This window comes from Silene latifolia, chromosome 1 (genome assembly GCF_048544455.1).
Source record: "Silene latifolia isolate original U9 population chromosome 1, ASM4854445v1, whole genome shotgun sequence".
Taxonomy (NCBI): Eukaryota; Viridiplantae; Streptophyta; class Magnoliopsida; order Caryophyllales; family Caryophyllaceae; genus Silene; species Silene latifolia.
In genome coordinates, this window is record NC_133526.1 from 86,862,294 (window position 1) to 86,871,556 (window position 9,263).

General features: G+C 36.2%; 1 non-coding gene across 1 annotated transcript; it reads right to left on the reverse strand.

Annotated features, from left to right (window-relative positions):
• Window positions 1-8,075: 8,075 nt before the first annotated feature.
• Window positions 8,076-8,182, reverse strand: LOC141620089 (small nucleolar RNA R71). Its single transcript, XR_012531881.1, has one exon. It is a non-coding gene; the product is annotated as a small nucleolar RNA R71 (small nucleolar RNA).
• Between the last annotated feature and the right edge of the window lie 1,081 nt (window positions 8,183-9,263).

Below are 9,263 nucleotides of genomic sequence, written 5' to 3' on the forward strand. Positions count from 1 at the left end.
GGCAGGTCTACCAGTAAACAAAGGCAGGTAACTACTGGCTCCACACTCAGTCGGGACATCACTAAGATATCCCTTCTTGAGCCGGGTGAGCCTCAAGTGGTAAGAAAATTGGTCCAAAGTCGGATAAAAGTTGGTGTTCATCAACCTAAAGCCCACCATCTTCCCCGCTACATCATAGGTAAAGGACCTCATAAACTCTAGGGTCAGAAAAGCATATGAATGCTTCCTCAACCGATACTACCCCTCCAAACCCAACATCTCAAAGATGTGATGGACATCTACCTCTATCATCAACTCCTCCAACACACCCACATCTATGCATCTTGTTGGTTTCAAGGTGCGGCCTAGCAAGCTCACAAAGGCGTCCCTTTGTTTGAAATCAACAAAGATTACCGTCGGGTACTCGGGTTTCTGCGGAACTACGGGCCCTTAGCTCCCTTCTCATACCTCCTCCGCGGCAGCAGTGTTAGCTCGGATTCTCTTGGTCTGTCGTGTGGCAGCAGTTCTCGGCATCTATTTCAACATAATTAGCCAAACATCGGGTTTTAAAACTCAAAGTGGAGACTTTCAAATGCTTTATACGGAAAAAGACGATGCTTAAGATGAATTTTCTTGCCAAAACATGTAAAATTGAGAGCAAACATGGTTTTACCAACTCCTCTTACCCTTTGTAATTTATAAAAGATGGTTTAAAATCTCAAAATACGGAGTTCAAGCAAGTTATAGAAGGATTCCGTGTTGATTTCCACCGAAATTAAGGTCAACAATACGACTTTTGTAGCAAATTTGGGACAAAATTTCAAACTTGTATACTCAAAAGATGAAGTTTTAAGACGGAATTTTTGATATAAATAGCTAGAATCAAGCATAAAATATAATACTACTAACATCTCTTACCCTTTTCCAACCTTTTAAGGTGAATAAGATGAACAAAATCGAAAATTTGGGGAAACCCTAGAAAAATCTAGGTTGAATATTGTCAAAAATTGAGTTTAATTTGTAGTTTCTAACATCAATAACAAGGATTCAAGGTAGTTTCTATCAAAGTCTAGCAATTACAACACAATCTTAAGGCATAAAAATCGAATTTTCAGAAATTACAACACTACCATATGCTTCAAGTTGTTTAAAATAAAAAAAAAGGAGTAAAAAGTTACCTTGAATTAGTTTGCAAACGAATTAATTGGATGAACTTAGGGTGATTTGGAAGAAATCAAGCACAATTACACCAAGTTTTTGTAGAGAAAGAAATTTTATGAGAGTTTTAGGTTTAGAAAGAGGAAATAAGAAGTAAGGAATGATAAGAATGGGAGTTATAAGTCCCGAAATTTTTAGAAATCCCGTGTTCTGTAGCAGCGGTACTCGATCGAGTGTCTGAGATACTTGATCGAGTAGCCTCTACTCGATCGAGTTTCAGCATTGGCAGAATTGACATTGATTCTGTTTTCCAACAAACACGATCGAGTGACCCACCTACTCGGTCGAGTAAGGCTTACTCGGTCGAGTACTCCCTTGTACTCGGTCGAGTAAGTTAAAATAACCAACGAATGATCACGAAATGATTGGTCGTTCCTGCAAAATAACAAATCGTTCGGAGTCTAAGGCATACTTAGAACTCGTCACTAATTATCTCCATACTAATACTATCGATTATCACTACTTTACATATAACACAAGTACCGCGACTAAAACATTATAACTCTACTCTATTACATTCCATGCAACATACGATCCTGCTATTACGTACTTTAATCCATATATTCACCCATATCGATAACGGTATTCTACCTTATTCGTATGCATATAAAATCTCCCAACGATCATATGCTCATACCATTCATCGAATATAACAAACGTTCAAACCAATTATCACATACATGCCACCACATGTCCATACACATGCTTCTAATACCTCCCATTATACCATTCACATACTCACGCATACACAACTATACAAGCAATTACGCATCACATGTACTATCACCTACACACATGACATTACCTTTATATATATATGTATATATATATATATATATATGTATATGTATATATATATATATGTATATGTATATATATATGTATATGTATATATATATATATATATGTATATATATATATATATATTACACACACATGCACACACAATTTCCGACTCAATATCCCCATTCGAAGTGGCTGGCTTAAGAATATTGGGGCCATGATTTTGGAATGAGGGCGCCTTCTCACCCAAAATCGAGTACACAAGGGGCTCCCAACACATATACGCCAGACTCATTTTATTAGACTCACTACGTTCATTATGTTCATTGGTTATGGGTTCCAAAATCGTCGCTCTGATATTACTTTGTAACACCCCCATCTACCATGGAGCTTTAACAAGACCTTCCCTGGCAGATACGGGTAGTGTATTGCAAGTTTAAACTCAACAAAAGAAAGATACAACCGGTGACTAGAACAACTACGGTGAGACTACTCCATGCCAAGACTCAATGAAAGACTTGTCCCTCCAATGCACCTAGATAAGCTCTACATATCAACACTTGTTAAGACTGACTGCTCACCATAATAGATCACCGCAGATACATAACAAGAAAGAACAAGGAAAAAACCACACAAGGTCAGTAACTGAAGAACAACATACCAAACTAGTACAACACAAGCACACAATTCTCCAACACCAACACTCCACCAATCATCTGACTAACATAAAGGTATAGTCCTGCCAAATTACCAATCACAACCGGTAATCCACGTCGCTAGTGGGACCTAAGCCCCGCTCAAAACCATAGAGCGAATAACCCATGTCCATTAATGTGCACATCCCCCTTGTGACGGTAACCACAGGGACCAAATCAAGGGCGCGAAGCCATTCCCGACTATGACTCCAATCAGCCAGAGACGCAACCTACACACAAACACAACACTACGATTACACATTCAGAGACACCACACATGACAACCAATCAACAGTACTAAGTAGGAATTCCTACCTTTAGCAATCAGCAGCCAAAATCGTATACATCCATATAAAGACAAGGCAACCTCTATTAACACCTATCACAACCAGAAGTAAAACCCCTATTACTAACAACCATAATCACAAAGAAACCTAGGTATGATGATGATGACTTACCTATGCTCGGCATTCCGGCAACAAGACCGCGACCCGACTCAAATCTCTGTCCCTATGGTGTCTCCAAGTGTAAGGGATCTCAAAAGGTTGAAGGATGTTGAGGGAGAAGGTGTGTCGTCGATTAGGTTTTAGGAGAAAAGAAATGAAAACTGATTTGGGTTTACGACTTCACGATTTATAACTTATCGCTGAACTCACCGTACTCGATCGAGTATGGGACTTACTCGATCGAGTGGCCTCTACTCGATCGAGTCATAGAACTACTCGATCGAGTAGCCTACACTAGATCGAGTTTCCCCACTCCCAAGGTCACCAAGTTCCAAGTCCGTTTGTATAAAAGGTTCCAAGAGGTCTAACATGTGTCTAAGGTCAGTCAACAGGTTCCTAACAGGGCGGGTATTACATGCTATGTGAGCCTCCTTCCACCAAGTGCTTGCAATCCTTCTCCCTCAATCTTCTTCATCGGTCATCCCATCATCATCGGCGTTCTCGCCATCATTATCATCAATTGAAGTACCCACGACATTGCTTTCTTGATCAACATCAATAACATCATCATCACTAACATCGATAGTCTCATCATCAACCTTATCATTACTCGCTTTATCAATCATATTTCCATTTACACTCACAACCTCGTCATCTTTTGAAGTGTAAAGGTCCAGGAAGAAAACCTTGCAATCCATCCAATCCGGTAATGGCCCGTTTGGGTCAAGTAGGCCTTGGTTGGCCAGGTTATAAAGTGGAGGGTATTGGGCAGTAATTAAATTACCCTTAGAATAAGATTAAGAACGATACATCGAGAGCGAAAATTGATGAAGAATTAGAGGTTGCTAGATGAATCTCACGCATGAAACAAGGGAGGTCTAGGGTTATTTTCTCTTATTTTGTGAATAATAAGAGTGAATAAATGTAGACTAAAAAGAAAAGTGTTTTAGGAAGAAAGAATCCCCTATCTAATAAAAGAATACGTGAACTCACAAATTTTCCGCCCAAAAAGCATCTTTTTAAATAAGGAAGCTATTGATAATTTGATTGTATTCACCAAATAAGGAAATTAATAATTATAATGTATTTCATTATATAATTCTTTACATTAAAATTAATCTTTTTATCATGAAATTATATAATTTTCACTAAACACTAAACTATAATATTTTAATTAAAGTATAAATAATATAAAACTAAAAACTATTAAATCTTTTATTGATTTTATTATTTGAGAATGACTTGACTAATACTATGTATAAACAAAACTATAAATCCTTTTGATTATTTTCATAACAAAAATAATTGAGAAAATTTATAAATTGGAATCATTAGCTTTGTGATAAAAAAAATACTTTAAAAAAAAAATTCAGCACATTGCTCAATCTCTTAGATTAATTTTCAGTTTTAATTTCTTTTTTGCTCAAAATAAAATACAATAACGATAAAAATGATCAATTAATGAGATAACGACTATTATTTTACAGTTCAATTTTACTCAAATTTTTTTAAATAATTTTATAGTTCAATTTTTTTCCTCATGTCAAAATATAAAGGACGTGAAATATGAAAATTAATGAGCAGTTAATTTACCATGATTAAGTAATATAAAAATAAAAACTCTATAAATACCGCGCATTCATTGCGCGGGATCTAAACTAGTAAGTATATAAAGAGATATAATCTCCTTGAAACACACATAGAAAAACCAGCAAATATGAGAAGATAACAACCAAAATATCTTCTCTGTTTTTGTCGTAAAAAATAATTAAAAGTAGGATAATGGCTATTAACATAAAGACTTGAAATAAAAGAGATAAAACAAGTTTATGAAATAACTTGTCTAGCATAACCAAAATACAACCCAGCCATAAAATGGAGCCCAAAATTGATTCTCAAATTTTCTTATAAAATGCCATTAATTAAAAGTCGGTTCAAGCACAAATCGGACTGAAAACCATTTTAAAACGAAATTAAACAACGATTTAAATAAAAATCGATTAATTAAGAATTTAAATTAAATCTCATCATTTAAAGTAAATTAAATGTGATTGAAAAGTTGTGGGTGTTACAGATTATCTATTTATTTAACTTTGTTACCTTTATATAATGATGACCTTTGCTTTCTCCTCACCATTATATGACAATCATAATTTCCATTTTCGTCAAAAAATTGGTAAGCAAAATATACATAGATAAGTAAATTATTTTTTTACTTTTTTTCTTAATTATATATTGAGTTAATTAGAATCTTATTTATTACTTTTGTGTTTTCAAATTGTAGGAGGATGATATATACTCACATATCAATAACACTGCATGGAATTGGTATTATGGGTATGAATCTTCTTTAAATATTTTTGTTTGGTATGTCATGTGACTTCTATTTACACACATGTAGTCCCTTAACTAGCCTAGTTCCTATACTTTTTAGTGTGTATTAGGGTCGTTTCTTGTCTCTAGCTTCCTATTATGCATATTCTATGAGGTTTGGCGTCATTTGTAGAAGAGGAGCACTAACCTTGCCCAAACGGAGTGAAACGGAGCTAAATCGAAGAGGAGACTAACACTAAAGGCCTAAGTCAATAAAATAAGTAATTGGGTAATGACGCAGGATCCCCACGACCTATAAAGGACCCCCACGAGTTAGGGGGTAGCCAAAACAAGAAGAAGAAGAAGAAGAAGAAGAAATGCAGCACGGGACGGGCGTCCCAAAACTAGCCCGAACGTCCCCAAGCCAGGACGGGCGTCCCTCAGTGCAGGATGAACGTCCATTAGAGGGAGGACATGTGTCCCCTTATAGGACTTGCAAGGCGTTGGACTTCAATTAAGGAGCTTAATCGTCATTTGAGCCCTTAGTTAACCTAATCCTTGTACCACTATATATACCCTCTTTGTAATAAATTGAGGGTTAAGTTCTCTTAGTGTAGATTAAGCCCTCTTAGATTAGATTAGGAGTAGATTAGTCTTTAATCATTCCATAAATTGCACTTTAATCTTTCCTTAATTATTTCTCAAACAATCTTAGATCTAGTCTTGTAATTGAAGATTTCTTGGGTTTGTATTGGGGAATTGACAATTCTCCATCATTAATCAAAGGTTTCTTCTATTATCCTTCCAATTTCCTTTGTTCAAATCAAGTTATTTACATTTGGATCTCTTGGGTATGTATTTAAAGACTAAGTGACAAGTCTCCATCTTTATTCAAGGATTCTCCTTTATTTATGTTCATCTTTACTTTCCAAGTTGGTAACCTTCCTAATCCCTCTTTATTTACTTGTTAATCTCTTGTTTTATTACCTTGCTTAATCGTTGTGTTGTGATGTTTGACACCATTACTAGCATAATAATTATGATGTGTAGTGAGTAGTCTTCTAGCTGGGGTTAGTGGAGGATTAGGGGAGTAATCATGGGATATATCTATACTTAATGAGTTCGCATCAATGCTTGCTTATTATACTTTCAACTTATGCACATGTTATGTTTGATGAAATGCTTGATTGACAACCTAGCATGATTATCTTATATTTTCAACAAGACTTGTAAGATATAAGCTAACTCAAGGCTTGTTAGACCATGCATATAGTTGAATAGGGAGAACCAAGTTGATGTAGGTATTGTAAAGTTTTGATCAACTCGGCTCGAGACCTAAGTCTTCCTAGGAATTATAAGACATAAGCTAACTCGATTCCAACAAAAATAATTGCTTGCATCTATGTGACTCATTTATGTTATCTTACTATAATTCCCCTATGATCCCATGACACCCTATTGTCTTTTATCATTTGTTTACATCCTTTTCTTTGTTGCTTGTTTTACCTTTCATTGCTATTTATTGCTTTCATTAGTTTAGAACCATCAACTCAAATCAATTGTGACAAACCTAGTGCAACTACAATTAGATTGAACAATTCAAATACCTTCGTCCTTTGGTTTCGACTCCGACTTACTTGCTATGCTAGTAGTTGGATATAAATGTGTTTGACGGCGGACAACGACCCGTCGCATCAAAATGGCACCGTTGCTGGGTACGGTGTTGTGTATTTGAATCATTCTTTTGTTTAGTTTTAGTTGTGCTTCTTCTTGAGGAACTTTGGCTCCTTGAGAACTTTGTTTCTTTTTTGCTTTAGTTGTTTTCTTATTGTTTTGTAATGCCTACTTTTGCCGACCATAATAGGCCCGACCCCGACTTGTTTGGCTCACCAATTAACTTTGGTATTTTGAAGGCTTCTAGCTTTCATATTAAACCGGACTTCATTGATTTAGTGGAGCGAAATGCATTTCATGGGTATGAGAGTGAGGATGTGTTTGATTTCCTTGGTAGTTTTGTGGATTTGTGTTGTGTATTAAGGAATGATGAATGCCACCATCAATAGCTGCATCTATCATATTTGGAGGCAAAGAAATCAAAGTAAACATGAGAACTCAATCATTCGACCAGAGAAGGTAACAACTCAAATTATTGAGGAGATGCGTCAGAGGGTAAATTACCTGACTAATGGGACAGTGAAGGAAAAAGATCGAGCTTTCTTGCAGAAGATCAATGGCGAGTAACATCTTGACCGGTGATGTAAAGAGGAAGAGATAGGGTTGAGGAAAATTGGGGATTTGGGGGAAAATCGCGTTTTAATTTGTTGCATGATCCGTATCTGGTTTTGTTTGATCTAATTCGGTTTTTGTTGTTGGATTTCAGACTGGGCTGTCTAATTGATAGCCCATCGAAATCTTGTATGGTCTCGTTTATTCCGGTTCTTTTATACTACTTACCTTTTAACAAAAAAAAATAAGGAATGATGAAGTACCCATTGACACCATAAAACTCATTATATTTCCTTTCTTTGTTAAGGGTAAAGCTAAAAGATGGTTGTAGTCACACCCTCCTAATACTTTCACCACTTGGAAAGATCTTGGTCTAGCCTTTCTTCAAAAGTTCTTCTCTCCTTCTAAAACCACCAAATTTAGAAATGAGATTCTTACATTTGAACAAGATGAGTTTGAGAGTTTAAGTGAGTCTTAGGGGAGACTTAAGGGCTTATTGAGATCGTGTCCCCATCATGGAATACCACTTTGGTTAACCACTTTGACTTTCTTTGAAAACATGCTTCCACACTATAGAGATATGATAATTTGTGCTTCTAGTGGAAGGTTTTATGATTTGGAAGTCGAAGAAGGTTATGAATTAATTGGAAGGATGGCTAGTGATGATGAGAATTTGGGCTATAGGAGAATCAGACCTAGGATAAGACCACAATGTAGAGATGAGCCAAATATTCATTCTTTGCATGATGATTGTGATGTTTCTCATTCTCTTGATAATATCTATGATTCTCATGCTAGTTATATGCTTCCTTCCCCCAAGAATGTGAATTCTTTGAATGATTTAATATTGTCTAATGAATCTTGTGGTGATGACTCAAATGCTTGCCCTTTTTATGCATCCCCACCCCTTGTGAATTCGAATGCCATGGATGATGTTAATGATTATACGCATGTCTATAACTCTTCTTGTGAACCGCCCCACCATATTCCAAGAGACCCTCCACACATCCTATTCCATCCTATGCCTCTTTTTGTGAAAGTTGTTTACGATTGTGAGTTGGAAAGTGTGACATTTGACAATGATGATGTATGGTTGAGTGAGCCAAATGATCTTCTTGTTGAAAAGATTGAGGAACTTGGTTTGTGTGAGTTTGAGAGAGTGTCTTTTGAGGTGAATCATGAGGTGGTATAGAGAGAGCTAGTTAGAGGATATGAGGCTCTTAGGATTGAAAGTGATGAAGAGAGTAGCGATGAAGAGCAAATGGAAGAAAGTGATTAGAAATATAAGCCTTGTCATGATTGTTAGAGTGAAGGAAGTTTGGACATCGGGGATGAATGGGATTGTGAGATAGATTTACTTAAGGAACCCATTCTTGAGAAATTTGAAGTTTCTTTTTGTGGTGAGGATGATCTCCTTGCACCCATCGATTCTTTAGACCTCATTTCTCTTACCCCTTTGCTTGAGCCCATGAATGTTGAAGAGGATTGTGAGGATAGTATTAAAGAGGTTTGTTTAGCACTTGGTGGTTTTATATAAAGACTTTAGGATGGAGGTATGTACAACACCCCTAGAGGAAGTTGGCATGGGGAGGATGTTGTCCTA